Source organism: Gouania willdenowi, chromosome 16, assembly GCF_900634775.1.
Source record: "Gouania willdenowi chromosome 16, fGouWil2.1, whole genome shotgun sequence".
In the NCBI taxonomy this organism is placed as follows: domain Eukaryota; kingdom Metazoa; phylum Chordata; class Actinopteri; order Blenniiformes; family Gobiesocidae; genus Gouania; species Gouania willdenowi.
The window spans coordinates 18,741,414-18,757,890 of record NC_041059.1 but is presented as its reverse complement, the minus strand read 5'-3'; the positions used below and the strand labels follow the sequence as shown (position 1 = coordinate 18,757,890).

The window sequence follows — 16,477 nt, the reverse complement described above, 5'->3', positions numbered from 1 at the left end:
GAAAAAAACCCAACTAGATTATATAAATCTAGTCTACTATAAGAGACAATCCTCACAAGCTCTAAGACAGGGGTGGGCAACTGATCCGAGGGTCACATGATCAATATTAATGTCAGCATTTAGAATAATGTTTGTTTGTTTAAATTGTTGTGTCCGTCTTTGTTGTCATTTTATGTTTATGAGTCATTTTGTGTATATTTGGATTTTTTTTTTTGTGTATTTTGTGCATTTTGCTGCGCATTTGTGTGTTTTGGAAGTTATGTTGTGTATTATGTTGCGCTTCATGTTCCAAGTACTTAAATTACAATTTTAAGGGAATTACTTTGGGGGCTGCAGAAAACTAGAGTGAGGGCCACCAGTTGCCCATGTCTGCTCTAAGAGAACCTCAAAATAAAAGTTCATGGGCCTGAGTGGGATTTCACACATTTTCCAACAATAACATCCCATTATGAGCGTTCACACATTTGAGGGATAATAAAACAACTGCATGTGCTACTGTATGATCGGATTCATCTAATGAAAACAAAAAACGCAGGGCTTGTACAGCGTCGCCTCCCACAGGCAAACAAGTGGCCCACTAATGGAGTAGAGCATGCTGGTCTTTTGTTAATGCCAATCGATACACTCCCTTAGCAGATGTGATGTCCAATCCTCTAAAACGGCAAAAGGGAGGCTGCCCCGATTCACTGAGCATTTGAGTCAACTTTTTTGTCCCCATTTCTAAGTCATCCATATAACACTGTACCCATGATCTAATTCGCTTTCATGGTGATGAGGCAATAACACATAAATGTTCATTTATGCAGCTTTATTCCATTCCTATCATGATGAAGGCTAAAAACAAACTTGTGTTTTCTTGGTTGCTATGAGGAGTGAAATATACAGGCAATATTTAATTTTCAGCAATTTGTGACAGCAGTGCTAAACCCAAAATGTTCTTTATGCCTCAAAGGCAACACGATCACCTGTAATTAAACACTTACATGAAATACTGCAGCATTGAACAAACACTCTGAGACTGTGGCAGATCTACTGTTCAACAAACAAAAGAAGGAAAAAAAAAAAAAGTGACAACAAAACTTGACAAGATCTGCCAAACTTCTGTGAAAAGGAGGTAAATGAGTGACAAAGCACAGAGCGGCGGTGGTGGTGGGCTAAATATAGAAAGTGGAACTGACATGTTCATCAGCGTTTCTCCAAATGTCCACAAGTTTTAGTGATGCGTGGACGTCAGGATCACGGTTCACGCTCTCCCACGCACGCAGCCTGCTGCACCCATTGTTCACAGTTGGCTGCTTTATGTTTGCTCTTTTAGTCATGGTGCAGGCCCAAAACAATGGGCCAGAGGCTGCAATAAGATGTGAACACACACACACACACACACACACACACACACACAGTAGCCAATAGCATAGTACAAATACAAACCCGCAGTGTGTTTTCAAACACCATCCACATCTTAACCTACCCCTCCCAGTTTTGGCAGAAGGGCATCCTTCTGATTATGGAGTTACTCAAAGCCAAGCCAGTCAACCCACAGCGACAAACAACTCAATTCAGGTTGGCTCTCCATCCTTCACTGACAGCCACTGGTGCCCATTTTGGGTCGTACCATGAAGATTTTGGATGATTTGCCAGAGCATCAACACCTCGTCAACAAAACTTTAAACATACAAACACTCAAACACTGGTGCAATAACCAGTCTGTTTATAGGGTTTATTTTTCAAAAAGTGTGTGTGTGTGTGTGTGTGCGTACGACCACATGTGCTCTAGAAGGAGATGGGCAGCAGACGAGACAAAGAAGAGAAGCAACATGTCAAAATGAGACAGAAGGCTCTTGTATGTTCAGTTGAGGCTACACCAGTCGCTCGATGTACTAATGAAGGTATTTTTAAAAAGGCTACGAGAGCGGCTCAGTGTCTGTATCTGGAGAATGCAGTTCCAGCACAGCCCATTAATCACAGACAGTGAGAAACCAAAAAGCAAACATAGCCAGGGTAAATATGTCTGTATTTGTGTCATTTTTAATGTCAAATCTGTCATAATGTGCACCAGAGGTTGCATGTGCTTAATGAGGGATTTTGTGTTCACTAGTTATGGTTCTAGTCAACACAAATATGAAGAGACGTGTGATTTATTTTGATACAATCCCTTAATTGTTTCTCATATGAATCTAGGATTCAACAAATAGAATATTTATTGAATCCTGGATTGAGCTTGAACTAAAATAAATAAATAATAATAGATAGATCCCTTTATTGTTATTCAATATAACATCAGAGATGCACCGCAGAACAACATTATATTCCATTTAGCCACACCAAAAACAGTTGGATAAGCAACGAGAATACAAGAATAAAAAGAATTTAAAAAAACCAGGGCAGAGAAGGATGTAGTATAAATCTATAAATATATTAGTGCAAAGTGTATGTGCAAGAGAGTAGGTGCAACAGTTCTTAATAAAACAGATTAACAGAGGTAGATGGAATAAATAATGTTGTGGTCTGTTAAAGTCTGATGGCGGTCGGGTCAAAGCTGTCATGAAGCCTCACAGTTCTGCATGACAGGCTGCGGTACCTTCTGCCTGAGGGTAATAATCCCTTTTCAATATCACTTAGAAGTTTAAAGATATCTGCCTCACAACAACATCCAAATAATGAGGGGGAAGGCAGACTTCTCACAAACAGGCATTGCAGAATTCAAGTTTTTTGTTTAAACTATTAAAATATTACCAACTAAGCTGTGCAGCTCCACGTGACGACTTTATTTTGGGGGAATCAAACATTGCATGAATGCTTTTGATGCTGAGATGGTAGACTCCTGCATTTATGTGTTTGTGACATCATAAACAACAGGATGTCCAGGTTGTTGGTCAACCAATGCACATGTTGAATATGATGCACACAGTAAACCCAAACGTTCAAAGTAATAAAGTAGTTTATATTCAGTTATAGATAAAGTTCTACTAACTTAATTATGTCAAGTAGGTGTAACATGTACATTTAACATTTAAAAATAAACTGAATTCATCTAACACTTTAATTTAACTGTTAGTAGCCAATCATCCAACCCAACCTTCTAAATCCTGGAAAATTGTAACTTTTTAATCAACTTCTGGTAACTTATTCGGGTTTACTCTGCATGTGGTCCAAGGAATTTTCCAACATACTCAATTGGCAATGAAAAGAAAACCCCAACAACTACAGACATGGTTTTGATAATGTAATATTAAAGGTGCCGTCCACAACTCTCAGATCCCTGTCTCCCCCTCCCTCCCCGCTGCTCTCTTGCCCTGCCTCCAAACTTTCCAAAGTCCCTCCCTCAGAGGTACTAACAAGCTAACGTTAGTCCGACAGCAACATCACAGTAATATAACATGCTCTGTTAAAAGCATATTACTGCAGCGCTTCTCTCTCTCAATGTGCACACACCTCAGCAGCAGCAGCAACAACACAGTGTCACTTACAGCAGCCCAAATGGAGGCTGCTGCGCGCACACAACACATGCACCACAGAGTTCTAGTGTAACAATTACAAAACAAACATAATGTAAATCAAGCAGCAGTAATTACTTTTCAAGCAGAAAAATCACAAATTCCATGTTCTACTCCTCCAGACCATACACTGTAAAAAAAGACAGCGCTCCAGCCCGGAAAAGGGGCGGGGCCTGTGAGCAACAGCTGTCAGACAGTCCATCAAACACAATCCTGACTCTGATTGGTTCTTTTTGCACGGTCGCGGTGCATTCTGTCAATCTACCAAAGGCAGCAGCAACAGGGGGGACTCAATGAGCCTGCTTTTTTCACACAAACTACTAGTTTGATGTAAAGCTGTCCTTACATAGTGACAGCTTTAGCAAATATGACAAAAAGGTCACTTTTATGAGAGTTGCAGACTGTACCTTTAATACCTACTTTGAATATTACCCTACATTTTTTCAAGGACTAATCCTATAAAAAAAAAAAAAAAAAAGAAAAGATATATACGATTAATTTTAAAACATAAATTGTAATTAGATTAATATTTTCTCTTAAATGTATTGTTATCTAATATTTTTTGTTTATATTTTTTTTTCTCTCTTATCAGATTAGGACAAATCTGAAAAATCTGTAAAACATGGCATAATTGACCATTTTTAGAAAGTATGGATAGGCACAATTTCCCCTGACTGTTGATGATGTCATAACATCAAAGATGATAACCTGAAGCCAAAAGAATAAGATATTTATTTAATTACAAAAAAATTAAATAATAGAAGATCCAAGCAAAACATATTGATGGCTAAATGCATTAAATCACAGGACTGTATACATAGTTTTAGGAATAACAGTAGAGAGAAGAAACATCTGCACTGCACCATCAAAAGTCATGAGGAATGTTACCGTAAGTGTGCTTTTAATATTCTAATAACAATCCAACTCACTTTTATTATTGCAACTACTTTTAAAGACACATATTACTTGGAGATCAGTTGTTTGTTTGAATATAAACTGATATTGTAAACTTTAAAATGTTATATTATTATGAATGATATTAAACACCAAATGTGAACATGCTTTTATTTAAACTTGGCCTTAAACCAATTGGCCCAGTTTGCTTCAGCAGACAGACAGAAATGTGTCACTGGCTGCTCTCATTATTGCTGGGAGGTGTAGTTTAGTCCTTCCACTGGGGAAGTCCACATATACATTATATGTGAACACATATTCTGCAATGTATGCTGCTTCTGATGCTGTACGCCAGTGTTTCTCAAATGGGGGTACACGATGGCACTACAGGGGGTACTTAAGAGAGAGAGAGAGAGTGTCTTGGTCCCAGACCAGACGTGAGATGACTGGAAATTATATAAAAACTATAGAAATCAATCTATTCAGAAGCCACTAACTCGCTTGGGGTCGGGGTTGACTGAGATTTTTCTGAAAAATGTAAATAGTTTTTTTGAAATGTTTTATATATATATATATATATATATATATATATATATATATATATATATGTTATCCTATTAAAACAACACACAATTTGAAACAACTTTCACTTTGTGAAGTATAAATCTCGTTCAACTAAAATGCACAAATCTGAACTCAAACATGATCAAAAACTAATTCTAGAAAAGTCTTTTGGGAAATTCTTGATATCAAAACAGGGTCCCGATCCAAAACAGGTCGAGAAGCACTGCACTAAATACTGCTTCTTTCCAAAACGAGTCTTTAAAATGTGTGTTATCACTCATTCATTCCATCATTATGCTCTATAGTTGTTTTTAAATAGTTTTCTAGGCAAAATGTTGTAGTCAGACAAAAGAGGGTACTTGGAAAAGGAAAAAACATTTGAGTGTGGCGTACACTATTGTACGCCACACGTCTGTCATGGACAACAATCATTTTACCTTTTCGACCACCCAAACGGCTCAGATTGCTCTGAAGGGTAACTGAGCCTAAAGGTCATGTGACCCACGTTAGGGGAATTATACCCAGATTCCTCCAGCTGTCATTGCTTTATAAAAAATCTGCTTCATGGGAAACCTGACACCAAGCGTCAACCAGCCAGCTCTTCTCCCGCCTTCCCCATCATCCATAATGTCCTCAGTGCTGCGTCCATCTGCCCGCTCGCCTGAACGTTTGAGAAACAAAGATGTCCCAAAAAAACAGAGACACAGCCTGCAAAGAAACTATGCCAAAAAGATGGAATAATGGTGACGCAAGTGAGGAAAACAGCAAAATGAAGCTTATCATTATAAGTCAAGGAGACACGCTGTTGATGCAGCATTGGGTGGAAGGTTCCATTGATTATTGGTTATACTTCAGAGTCGTGCCGCTGCCTTGTCTTTGAATACAGAATGAAGTGATGTCCCCAAACAATACCTGAGCCAGGGCTTCCCACTATCGATACACAGATTAGATCAATACGTCGCCTCTAAGAACATTTCCCAACTGACAATGTTTACTGTCACCACTTCATGTTCTAGTTGTCCCACCACACTGAAACTTCAGGTACATACACAGGTAATCCCTGAGGACAGATTAACAAACTGTACACGATTAAGTATTAGGGATGTCCCGATATAACTTTTTAATTTCCGATATGATATCAATATTGCTGCCTTAAGTATCGGCCGATACTGATATTAATCCGATATCAGTATGAATCATCCATTTAATTTAATTTTCTTTTTTTCTTTAATAAAAAAAATTAAAAAAACTTATTTTGTAGTGTGGAATGTTAGAAAAGGCTTGATAAAGTGATGTTACTCAAACAGAGAACAATAGTCAACAACAGTAGGTATGAGAAAAACTGATCCATTTATTAATAACCAATTGGTTACATGTACTGTAGATATTATGTTCAAGGTTAAAATGTATGTAACCATCACTTGATCAAGCCTTTTCTAACATTCCATGCTGATATCGTATCGCATCGACATCGGTATCGGCCAATATGTAAGGCTGCAATATCGATATCGTATCGGAAGTGAAAAAGTTGTATCGGGACATCCCTAATTACAATCAAATTGCAATATTTTTTTATCCTCAGAAAGTCAATTACAATGTTATGTATGTTCTCAATTACTAAAGTTCAATTACAATTAATCACAATTACTGAGCGTGAAATAAATAACCTAATAAAAGTTAACCTTAATCTTGCATTAGCATCTCTTATGATAACAGGTCCTAAATCAGCTGTAAAATACACTAACAACAAATATCTATCATCTAATTTATTTCCTATCTCTTGGTTGCCTTATTAGGCTTCCTAATCAATGAAAATATTGGTATTCATATTTTGGTGTTGGCGTCTGTGCCTTTTTTGTGTCAATAGGGTGAATACACACACAAACTCATCTAAAGTGAAAGTTGCACATGAACAAGTAATTCAGAAGATGTCGATCAGAAGAAAAAGAAACTTAAGGAAGATGACAATCCTTAGTTTGGTTTATGTGACCCCTTTTCCTTTAATCTCTCCGGATGCTCCTGCATTATTGTCCTAACAAGTGAGAGATGAACAATTTCTCCCTCCTACAGCTTGCCTTGCACTCAGCAGACATCTGCCCTAGGCTATGATTCCAATATGGAGACAGGAACCCATAAACAGGACTTGTTACTGTTACAGTGAAATATGTTGAGTGGATATAATACTCACATCTTTAACACTAATGAACACAAACAGGAATAGCCACATTAGTCTGATAATGCTGGTCGACACTTTTTATTCATGCTCATCGTGGCCTTGTAGGCTATTTATGAGCAGAAATGTAATCTGATGAGACGAAGTCACCTTCAGCATGAAGCTTTGTCCTTTTTAAGAGATTCAAAAGGACAAATTAAAACAAGAGTTTGGTGATTTTAGATGAGAACAAGATCAATATTATTCTCGGTATGATTTTATTTTATTTTTTACAACAAACACGATCAATAAACAAGCCTCTGAGGAAATAAAGCTGAATTACAGGTATAGGGTTTGAACAGACTATTCGACTAGTCGACTTTGGTGTTGTCTTGCGACTCTGTCCACGTGACGTCGACGAGTCACAGTACCTGACTTTTGCCCAAGATGGTGGCGTAACACAGCAAACAAGGGTCCTAGTACCCCTGCACGGCAAGGCAGCACAACATCAAGCGTTTCTCACTCCTTCCTCGTTTGTGTTCAAACTGCAGCTGGTAGGCAGTTACTACGGCTAATATATATGCTAACGTTAGCTGTAGTGGTAACATGTCTGTGTATTAAACAGATCTGGAAAACATCAGCAGCGCAGGACGGAGGCTCTGTTAGCGGGGGAAGACCGCCGTTGTGCCAAAATCTGTGACCCGAAAAAATCTGTGACCGGAGGTGGCAACAGTTCCAACCCCTGCGGCTTCTGGGTGGACATTCACTCCTCCTTAAACACGTTTGTAATTCTTGTCCAGCCTGCATTTATTTCACCCACCGGAGCGTCATGTTTAAGGGGGAGTAAATAGCTCCTTAATAGCTACGAAGAGGTTTAGCACTCTTCTTATCTACCGCAGAGAAGCCGCAGCGGTCACAGATTTTTTCGGGTCACAGATTTTGGCACAACACCGGCTTTGGTAACTGTAAAAACAGCTCAAACAAAGTCTAAACGCCCAGCTCTGAGGAAGCCTCAGGGTTTAATAGTTACCGTAGACTCACGGTAGGCAAAGCAGCAGTGTTTCTGGGTTTACTTAGCTTCTATAGCATGTCCCGTGTCCCAGGGGCGGGCGGTGTTGTGCCAAAATCTGTGACTCAAAAAAAATCTGTGACCGCTGCCGCTGCTCAGTGGTAAAGAAGAAGAGTGCTACGTCAACTGCGTAAACCTCTTCGTAGCTATTAAGGAGCTATTTAATAGACATGACATACCGGTGGGTGAAGTAAATGGAGACTGGAGAAGAATTACAAACGTGTTTAAGGAGGAGTAAATGTCCACCCAGAAGCCGCAGGGGTTGGAACTGTCGCAACCTCCGGTCACAGATTTTTTCAGGTCAGATTTTGGCACAACACCAGCACTTGGCTGCCACTCGGTTCGGCTTTGGCTCTTGCTCGACTAGTCGTCATTGACTCTACTAGTACAGTATGCACATAAAATCGACCTTTAAAATTGTGAAGTCGTTCAACCCCTAACAGGTTGTAGTTACTTTATGATATATTTCTTGTGTTGCAAGTTTCCAATCTGCAGATCCCATCAATTCTAAAAGGATTAGGGAGATGCATTTAAAGCCATCTATCCACCCATCAATCCATCCATCCCAGAAAAAGCAGCCGAAAAGACTTAGTCAAAGGAGACAACGTAAACAAGTATCACACCATATGCTGTGAGAAACTGCAGTCGGGGGTAATCTGATAACAACGTAGTCTCAAAGAAAAGCAATAAAGAGTGCATTACATAGATTGATGAGCTGAATCTCCGATACTCCCTTAAAGCCGAGAGCAGACCGAGTTATCTGTTTGCACTTTCTATTCAATGAAAAAAGGAAATGGTTTAAGGAAACAAGCCACAATAACGATAACAATATGTGATTAATCACGGAAACAAGAACATAAAAGTGTGACCAATGAGTTTAGGATTTAAACTTCATGCAGAAAACGTTGTCTCCTACAATGTAGTGAATGTGTATTTCATCAAAGGACTAATCTTGAAGTTCAAAAGTGAATAAAGCATCACCGCTATCATATATTAGCCCTTTGCCAAATGCTACCTTTGCTACACAATATTGTCACAGAGATACCAGTTAACATATAGTGTCATATACTTGCCCCCAGAAACCCCCCAGGGTGTAGAAGATAGATAGATGTAATAACTTGGACACTTAAGCAATCCTGCTTTTGCCAGTTAGTTTTTTGTTTCTGCGACATGTTTGTGAGTCTGACACTCTCCAGCTGAGAGAAAAATGGATGTGTACACTCTGCACCCACTAAATCTAATCTGTTTTTGCAAATCTGTCACTAAAGGCTGTGCTGATCTCTCTCTTCTGAGTAATTAAGGCATTCCCACTATAATTGGAGACTTTCTTCAGGTGCAGCAAGAGTTAGTCTATATCTGTCGCACATGAAAACAAATCTCAAATCAGCCTTTCACAAACTAAACCATGCTCCAACAGATTGGGGGAAACAAGAGAAGGGGAAAAAAAACAGATGATTCTGGTATATGAGAATTACATGAGTCATGCAATTTGAGTCTTTCAGTGGATTCCTGCTTCTGGGCACAGGTGTCAAAAGTCAAGTGTGAGATTCCGAAGGATTCTGTTTGCAGCCTTAACACTTGTCTCCTGTCTAACCCACTGGACCAAAAATCTCTTCTTCAGCTAACACTGGGGCAAGAGTGGGAGGTGAGAGGCTCCTCGGAGGACGATGGAAGTGCCATTAAGCTCATAAGAGTTGCAAAGTGTTGATGAAAAATCAAAGTCTGCAGTGCTTCTTCTGGGGCTGCTCTGACTTGTGCTGTGCTGACAGTGCACGGCCAAATGCAGACAGAGGAGGAGGGGGACTACCTGGGTGCAAACAGTTTGGGACTGCTGACTGTTTGAGGTTGTTGAGGACAGCAGCATTACATAATAGAGGAAAAAAAAACACCGTCACACTTTACAGTGTGGAGGAGCTTCCCAAAGTACTCACCTCAAAAACATCATGTTTGTACCTTTCAGAGTTCTCCATATGGAATAAAAAAAACACTTAAATTATAACACCTAGTTAACTTATGTTGGGTGTCATGTGTTGACCAAAGTTATTTCCACATGCGCAGGATAAGAAGGTGTTGAGCAATAGCCTCAACTATTTACTGTCCTTCTGCCAACTTAATCCCACAGTAAACCCACATCTCCACCATCTTTGCTTCAATAAAATTAGTATAAACCTTGGCTTGAGCTAAACATCGCTCTGCAACGCACGGCATACACTTCTTAAATACTCTTTTTATTCATCGGTTTATTTTTGCAATTATGCCGTTTGAGTCTGTGTCAGCAGCTCTGGGGTCTTGTGCTGGCACAACGCTGGAGGGAGGGAAAGGAAATGAGGCAGGATCCTCTCTAACAGGGTGAACAGGTTTCTAGACGAGACTTGGCACGGACATAATAGTGAATGTTAAGATGAGTGTGATAAATGAGAGTAGTTAATTCAGAAAAACGTGCATTTTTCTCTATATTACACCAATTTTGTCTCTAATGCTGATTAGCTCACTGAGTCTTGAGCAACCGGTGTGACAGCGTGAGAAATATGACACGAGATTACTTCCCTTCAAGTGCAGTGCGTGATTGGAATGATTCACCTCCTAATGTGTTCTTTGATTTTCATCAAGATAAAAATAAAGGAAAGTAATCAAAAGGTTTTTATTTTTAGGACACAGCGAGAGAAATGAAAACTCCTCTTAAACCATTTATTTACTGTGAACGTTTGGCACAGAGAAGGAACATAAATGTTCTTGGGTGTGTTTTTACGGTTCAACCAAATGGAAAATAAATATCCACATGGTTGTATAAAAATGTGTCTGTGTGTTTGTGCGTGTGTGTGTCCCAGGTCTCCACCCCGTGGAATTGAACCCAGTACTCAGGACTTTTGTTGGGCAAAAGTCTTAACAGATAATCCACCATTAAATGGTTTCATCACCGTATTTGTGACAGTGAAATAAATATATTTCGGTTTCTTCTCCACCAGCTCCTATCTCTGAAGGCCAGTTGCATTTTAGCTACATGTCAGCATGACTCAACCCCAATATTTTGTTGATTTCACGTAAAAGCTCAGAAATCACAGTTGCAGGGGTTGGCCTGTGGTGTGACTGATAACTGGTACCAAACTTCTTGCGTCAACCAAACTATTGTACAAGGCACGCCCAGCCTAGGAAGATAAAATGTACACATCTACGTTCGGAGCTCATTCTGCTGAGACCAGCGCTGCATGTACTTTATTTGTGACGGGAAAATAAACAAACATAGCTGAGACATAGATACTCTATGGACTTTCATTCAGAGATTTTCAATTAAAAGTAATGGGAGGTGTAAGCTAAGATAGAGTACTACTGACAAAATAGCTTAAATCATCAAACTGTAGTTAAAGAAATTGTGGACATTCAGAAAAACCTTATTGAGTTCTTAAGGCTATAATTTAGCTACCGATTATAATGACGATAATAAAGATATCCTTTTTAAAGCTGCTACCCACAATGTTTTTTTACTAGATTAAATCATAGTTTTTGTCTCCTAGATCAATGAACTCAACATCTTTTATTTTGAAAAGAAAAGGAAAAGGTTGAAATTTCCACTTGAAAGTTGTTTTTTGTCTCGACTGTTAACCTGAGTTTTGTGCATTGCATTATGGGATATGAAGTCCCTTAAATGGATGAATAAAAGTATTTTTCCTTCATTCCTACTGTGATTTCTTGTGTTTTTTCACCCGACAAGGAAGACAGTGATTCATTTGACACCATTTTTGTTCTAGTTTGTCCCCGGTATTCCCCGTTTCAAAATGACGATATACTGTACGATATGAATCTCAATATTTTTTTAGCTCAATAAAGTCTTACTAGAAAGACAATTCTCAATCATTCCCATTGGTCAAAGCATTGCTGAATAACATCCATGCGTAACAGCATCAAAGTGTGGAACAAGAAATAGCATTACGCATGGCACAGCGTAAACCTGAATAAAAATGGATATGTGTTTATTCCAAGCCAAATTGCAAAACCTAGTGGTCAAACATAAGACTAATAATGATTGGAATCAATTTGACTGACATATTACAGTTACACACTTGTTTCCAAACTTGAAAAAAACTTTTTTGTACAAAAACGTGTATCTTTGCCCTATTGTTTATTATTATCAATACAAAATTACTGCAGATGATGTCCATACATTAGTTCAATTATTTCTGTTTTTTAGCCTTCCCTATTGAGAATTGGCATTATATTTGATGTAAATCTCTAATTTCTTTGGGGCGGACCACAGATTTCTGTATTTAAAACATGACTTATTGTCAGTAACATATATTTCCAAAGAAAAAAAAAATATATATGTATATATTTTTTTGGTAACTTTTTAAACCTTTTCATTATTTATGTATTTATGAGTATGTGTGTGGAATGTATGGCACACTGTATGCTACTGGGCAACTGAATGTCCTCTTGAATATATCTATCTAAAATTTCACATCATCTGTAACCACTATGGGTCCTACTTCAATCTGAACAAAAATTAGCCATGTAGATCATGTTGTAGCTTAGAAAAACTTTATTTGTTATGGGTATGTGTTTTTCTGAGAAAAGTAGCTGGGGCTTAAGGGGTTAAAACGTGGATTTGGGAACAGCTGAACTTACAACATTTCCAATGATCACTTTCCTTATAGCCACTATCAGGAATGACCGCTCCTGATAAATAAAATGTTCCTTATCCAAACCAATGCATAAGCAACGAGAGTTTGCTCAAACTCAACTCAAATATGATGTTGGGAGATTGAACCGGCGCTGCTTGACTAAAATGACAGGCACTCTGATTTTAATGAGGCACAGTGACTGCTTGTCTTCTGCCGAGATCAAGCTCGGAAAGTTGGCTGTCGGAACGTTCATGCAAATATTGACTGTAATTAGGGTGAAACAGCTGCCGTGACTTAGAAGCTGTCATCGGGAGGTATTGGCAAAAACATATATCTGATTGTATAAACAGTAGGGGGGAAAAAAGCATACATAAATATACAGTATGTACAGGCGTGAAAACGTGAACCTGGTGTGCGCAAGCTTAGCGCATGTTAAGTAAATAAAGAATTTTTCACTGCCTTTGAAAAAATGAACGCAACACTATTAAAACAACAAATACTGGTCAATTCTGTGCTGAAAACAACACAAGTTAATAAGTTTTGCGCCCTTTAAAATGGTCAGCCAATGACCTTCCTGTGATGGCGAGGACCATGCTCCTGCATAATGAACAGCCTCGAAAATGTGCTGTTCTTTTTACGACCTTACCTGACAATGATAAGGGTGCACAGCATGCCCCAAAAAAATACAGTGCAACACACACCAAGTGCAATTATCAGCTTTTGAACACGACACAATTAAGATTTAATTTTTTATTGCTAATAATTTAGTTATTATTTATCTATTATTTAGTTAATTAATTAACAAATTAATTAAGTTGTTTATTATGCTTTAATAATAATTATTTTATTTATTTGATATCTATTTCTTAAGAACTTCAATCTACCCATAGTGAGACATCTCACTAAACAAACATTGGTTGCTAGATAAGGCTTTGTTGATTGTTTCACTGGTTTTTGAAATCATTTCCAGCATAAGAGGAGGATTGAGGGTCTGTGGGTGAGTTCAACCTCACCGCTCCACTGACAGGGATGTACAGTAACTGGGAGGATCCTGCTGGAGCATCGCCTGATCAAGCTGACAGATCTGCAGACAGGCTGCAAGGATTTTCCCCCTCAAAATCTCTAACTCTCCTGCGGAGCAGAAATCCTGCTCAATCCTTACACGCATTTACAGCAGAGACGCCTTACCATGTCGGACAAAGGAAGAGAGTGAGGAGAGGAGAGGGAATCATTCAGCTCTAGAACGAAGGCAATATATCAGCAGACACGACAACGTTGAAAAGTTTAGACCTTTCTAATTATTCATCAAAATCCCGTTCTTGTATGACACGATAATGTGTGACATTAGAGGGTTTACATCTGAGGTAAACGCCACCTATCTTTGTAGGTGTTTACGAACACAAATAAAGTAGGGAAAGCTAACATCTGTACACTGTATTGTGTGGCGGTTCAATGTGTGGTCCGACTGTTGTTGTGGAATCCAGGGGGGATTTAGAAGACGTTCAGATTTCTGGTAGTGAAATATAATCTTTTGCCTGAGGCATCGATCAATGGCCATTGGCCAACACAAGGTCAGAACCTCTCACTGTACAGAAACTACGACCTCCAGGGTGATTTCCCTATTTTCCTTGAAGCACTCATTACGGCGTTCACAGCATTACACAGAACTCAATCTAAGATCTAAGATTGAATTTGAGACTTTGCTGACAAATAATCCATTTAGGTATCTTATTTTAGACAATTCAATTCTCTCAATTTTTTTTAGTTTTGATTAATTTTATCTGACCAAATCTGTTGAGGATTTGCACTGCTCACAGTGCTTTTACTTATCTTGGTTAAACCACTATGGGTATGTCTTAACTTCCCACTCAGAGGTGATTTCTGATTGGCTCATTTAACATCATGTTGTGCTCTTTCATATACAATTGTCCACGACTCAAAACTAACCACTGATTTGTCACAATCACTTGTATTTAAATGTTTGTGAAGTTCAGGTTTTTTAATGAGAATGATCCAGATTTACCTTTACCTTATCTACATTTTTTACCCATTTTCTTTCAATTTTGTCTGGCTTGGGAACTAAAAAAAATTAACTATACAAAGGAGGCACGGTAGCAAAAATTTGAGAGTCATAGGTTTAATCTTCTTGCCTTTGATTGCATTTTTTTGCCTGGTGTTAAAACATGACATAAAACCTTAGTGCAAACCTGTCGGAGGCGTATTTTGGGATGTCCAGTGCCGACATTTAAGGCTGTGGAAAGTGGATAATGTTGGAAAGACTACAAGGTAAATAGTAGGAAATCATGTCAAAACATGTAACTTTCTAAAGAATGGAACATTGTACACCCTTTCTTGGAAGTTGCAGTGATGTAATAAATGAAAGAAGAAACCCCCTTAACATTCTTCGTGGCTACCAACTGTGCCAATGTGGGTAATGATTACCTCATTCCAAGGGAGCGTTGGAATGAGTAACTCATCTGTTCTGTGTTTTTTTTTTTACTGCGCCTCCTTTCTATTTTAACACTACCGTCCACTTTATCATTGTATAACGCAGACCAAACTCCTGAGCATGAGAACAGGCCATCCGGCCTCACGAACACACATCAATGACGTAGAATGTGAGCAGCCAACACATTGGCCTGGGATGGACGGCTGGGTCGCGTCCAGACACCAGTGTGACAACTATACCCTCTGACATGCTCACACATGCTGACCTCGATGTTACAAAAGCAGAAAACACCAATGACAAAGACGACCAGTCAACTATACAGTAGAAGTGTTTACCTCAAATGAAATAATCAGGCTATAGAGAATTGTAAGTAACCAGACTGGCACTCCTGGTCATTACACTGTGGAAAGTATTTGTTTTTAAGGTTTTGCTCCTGGTTCCCTCCCGTCTCCTGACACTACAGCAGGGGTGTCAAACTCATTATAGTTCAGGGGCCAAATATGGAGAAGTTTGATCTCAAGTGGGCCACAGATTTGATGTGGTAAAACGAGTAATCTCAACATTACTGTGCCCTAGTTTGCACTTCTACGTCTACATAAAATACAAAAAACACTGCCAGTATCCAAGCAATAAGTGACAGATATCAGTCCCAACAGGGTCTTCACTTTAAATTTACTAGATTTTGTGACCAATGTCTATTTAATTAATGGAAATATTATGTAACACTGGCCACATTTACATGAGAGCTTTAATTCCTCTTTAAAGCAGAATAAAATTGCATTCCTCTTTAAACTGACCTTGTAAAAACTTAATTCCTCATGCTAAATTAATTTTGAATTAAATTTAAATCCGAATTAGGTGACTTGTTTATTCCGATTTCAATTCCGAATTAGATCATTCCTCTTTCTTGTAACACTTAATTCCCTTTAAATTCATTCCGGTCATTCTGCGCACGTGCGATTTACCGCGATGACGACATAATCCAGGATTGCCGCCCGGACTCCAGCTGAGATGATTTAATAAGAGCCTTAGAATATATGGATATAATGAAAAGAGTGGATGGACGGAAGCATAAACATGCAGACTTTCACACGGACATATTAAACACACATGCGGTAAACGAAACAGGCTTCATCGGACGACTGGCACTAGAGCCAGAGTAAATGCGTCCCCTGTACTGCATTCACAGGCTGTAATATCACCAAGTTTATCATTGTACCAGTTAAAGCTACTATCTTT

At 38.7% G+C, this 16,477-nt stretch overlaps 1 protein-coding gene across 4 annotated transcripts in view; it reads right to left on the bottom strand.

The window, feature by feature from the left end:
• The window catches only part of hivep3b (HIVEP zinc finger 3b), a 50,376-nt gene that overhangs the window by 28,412 nt on the left and 5,487 nt on the right, over positions 1 to 16,477 (bottom strand). The gene's annotated exons all lie outside the window — the stretch shown is intronic.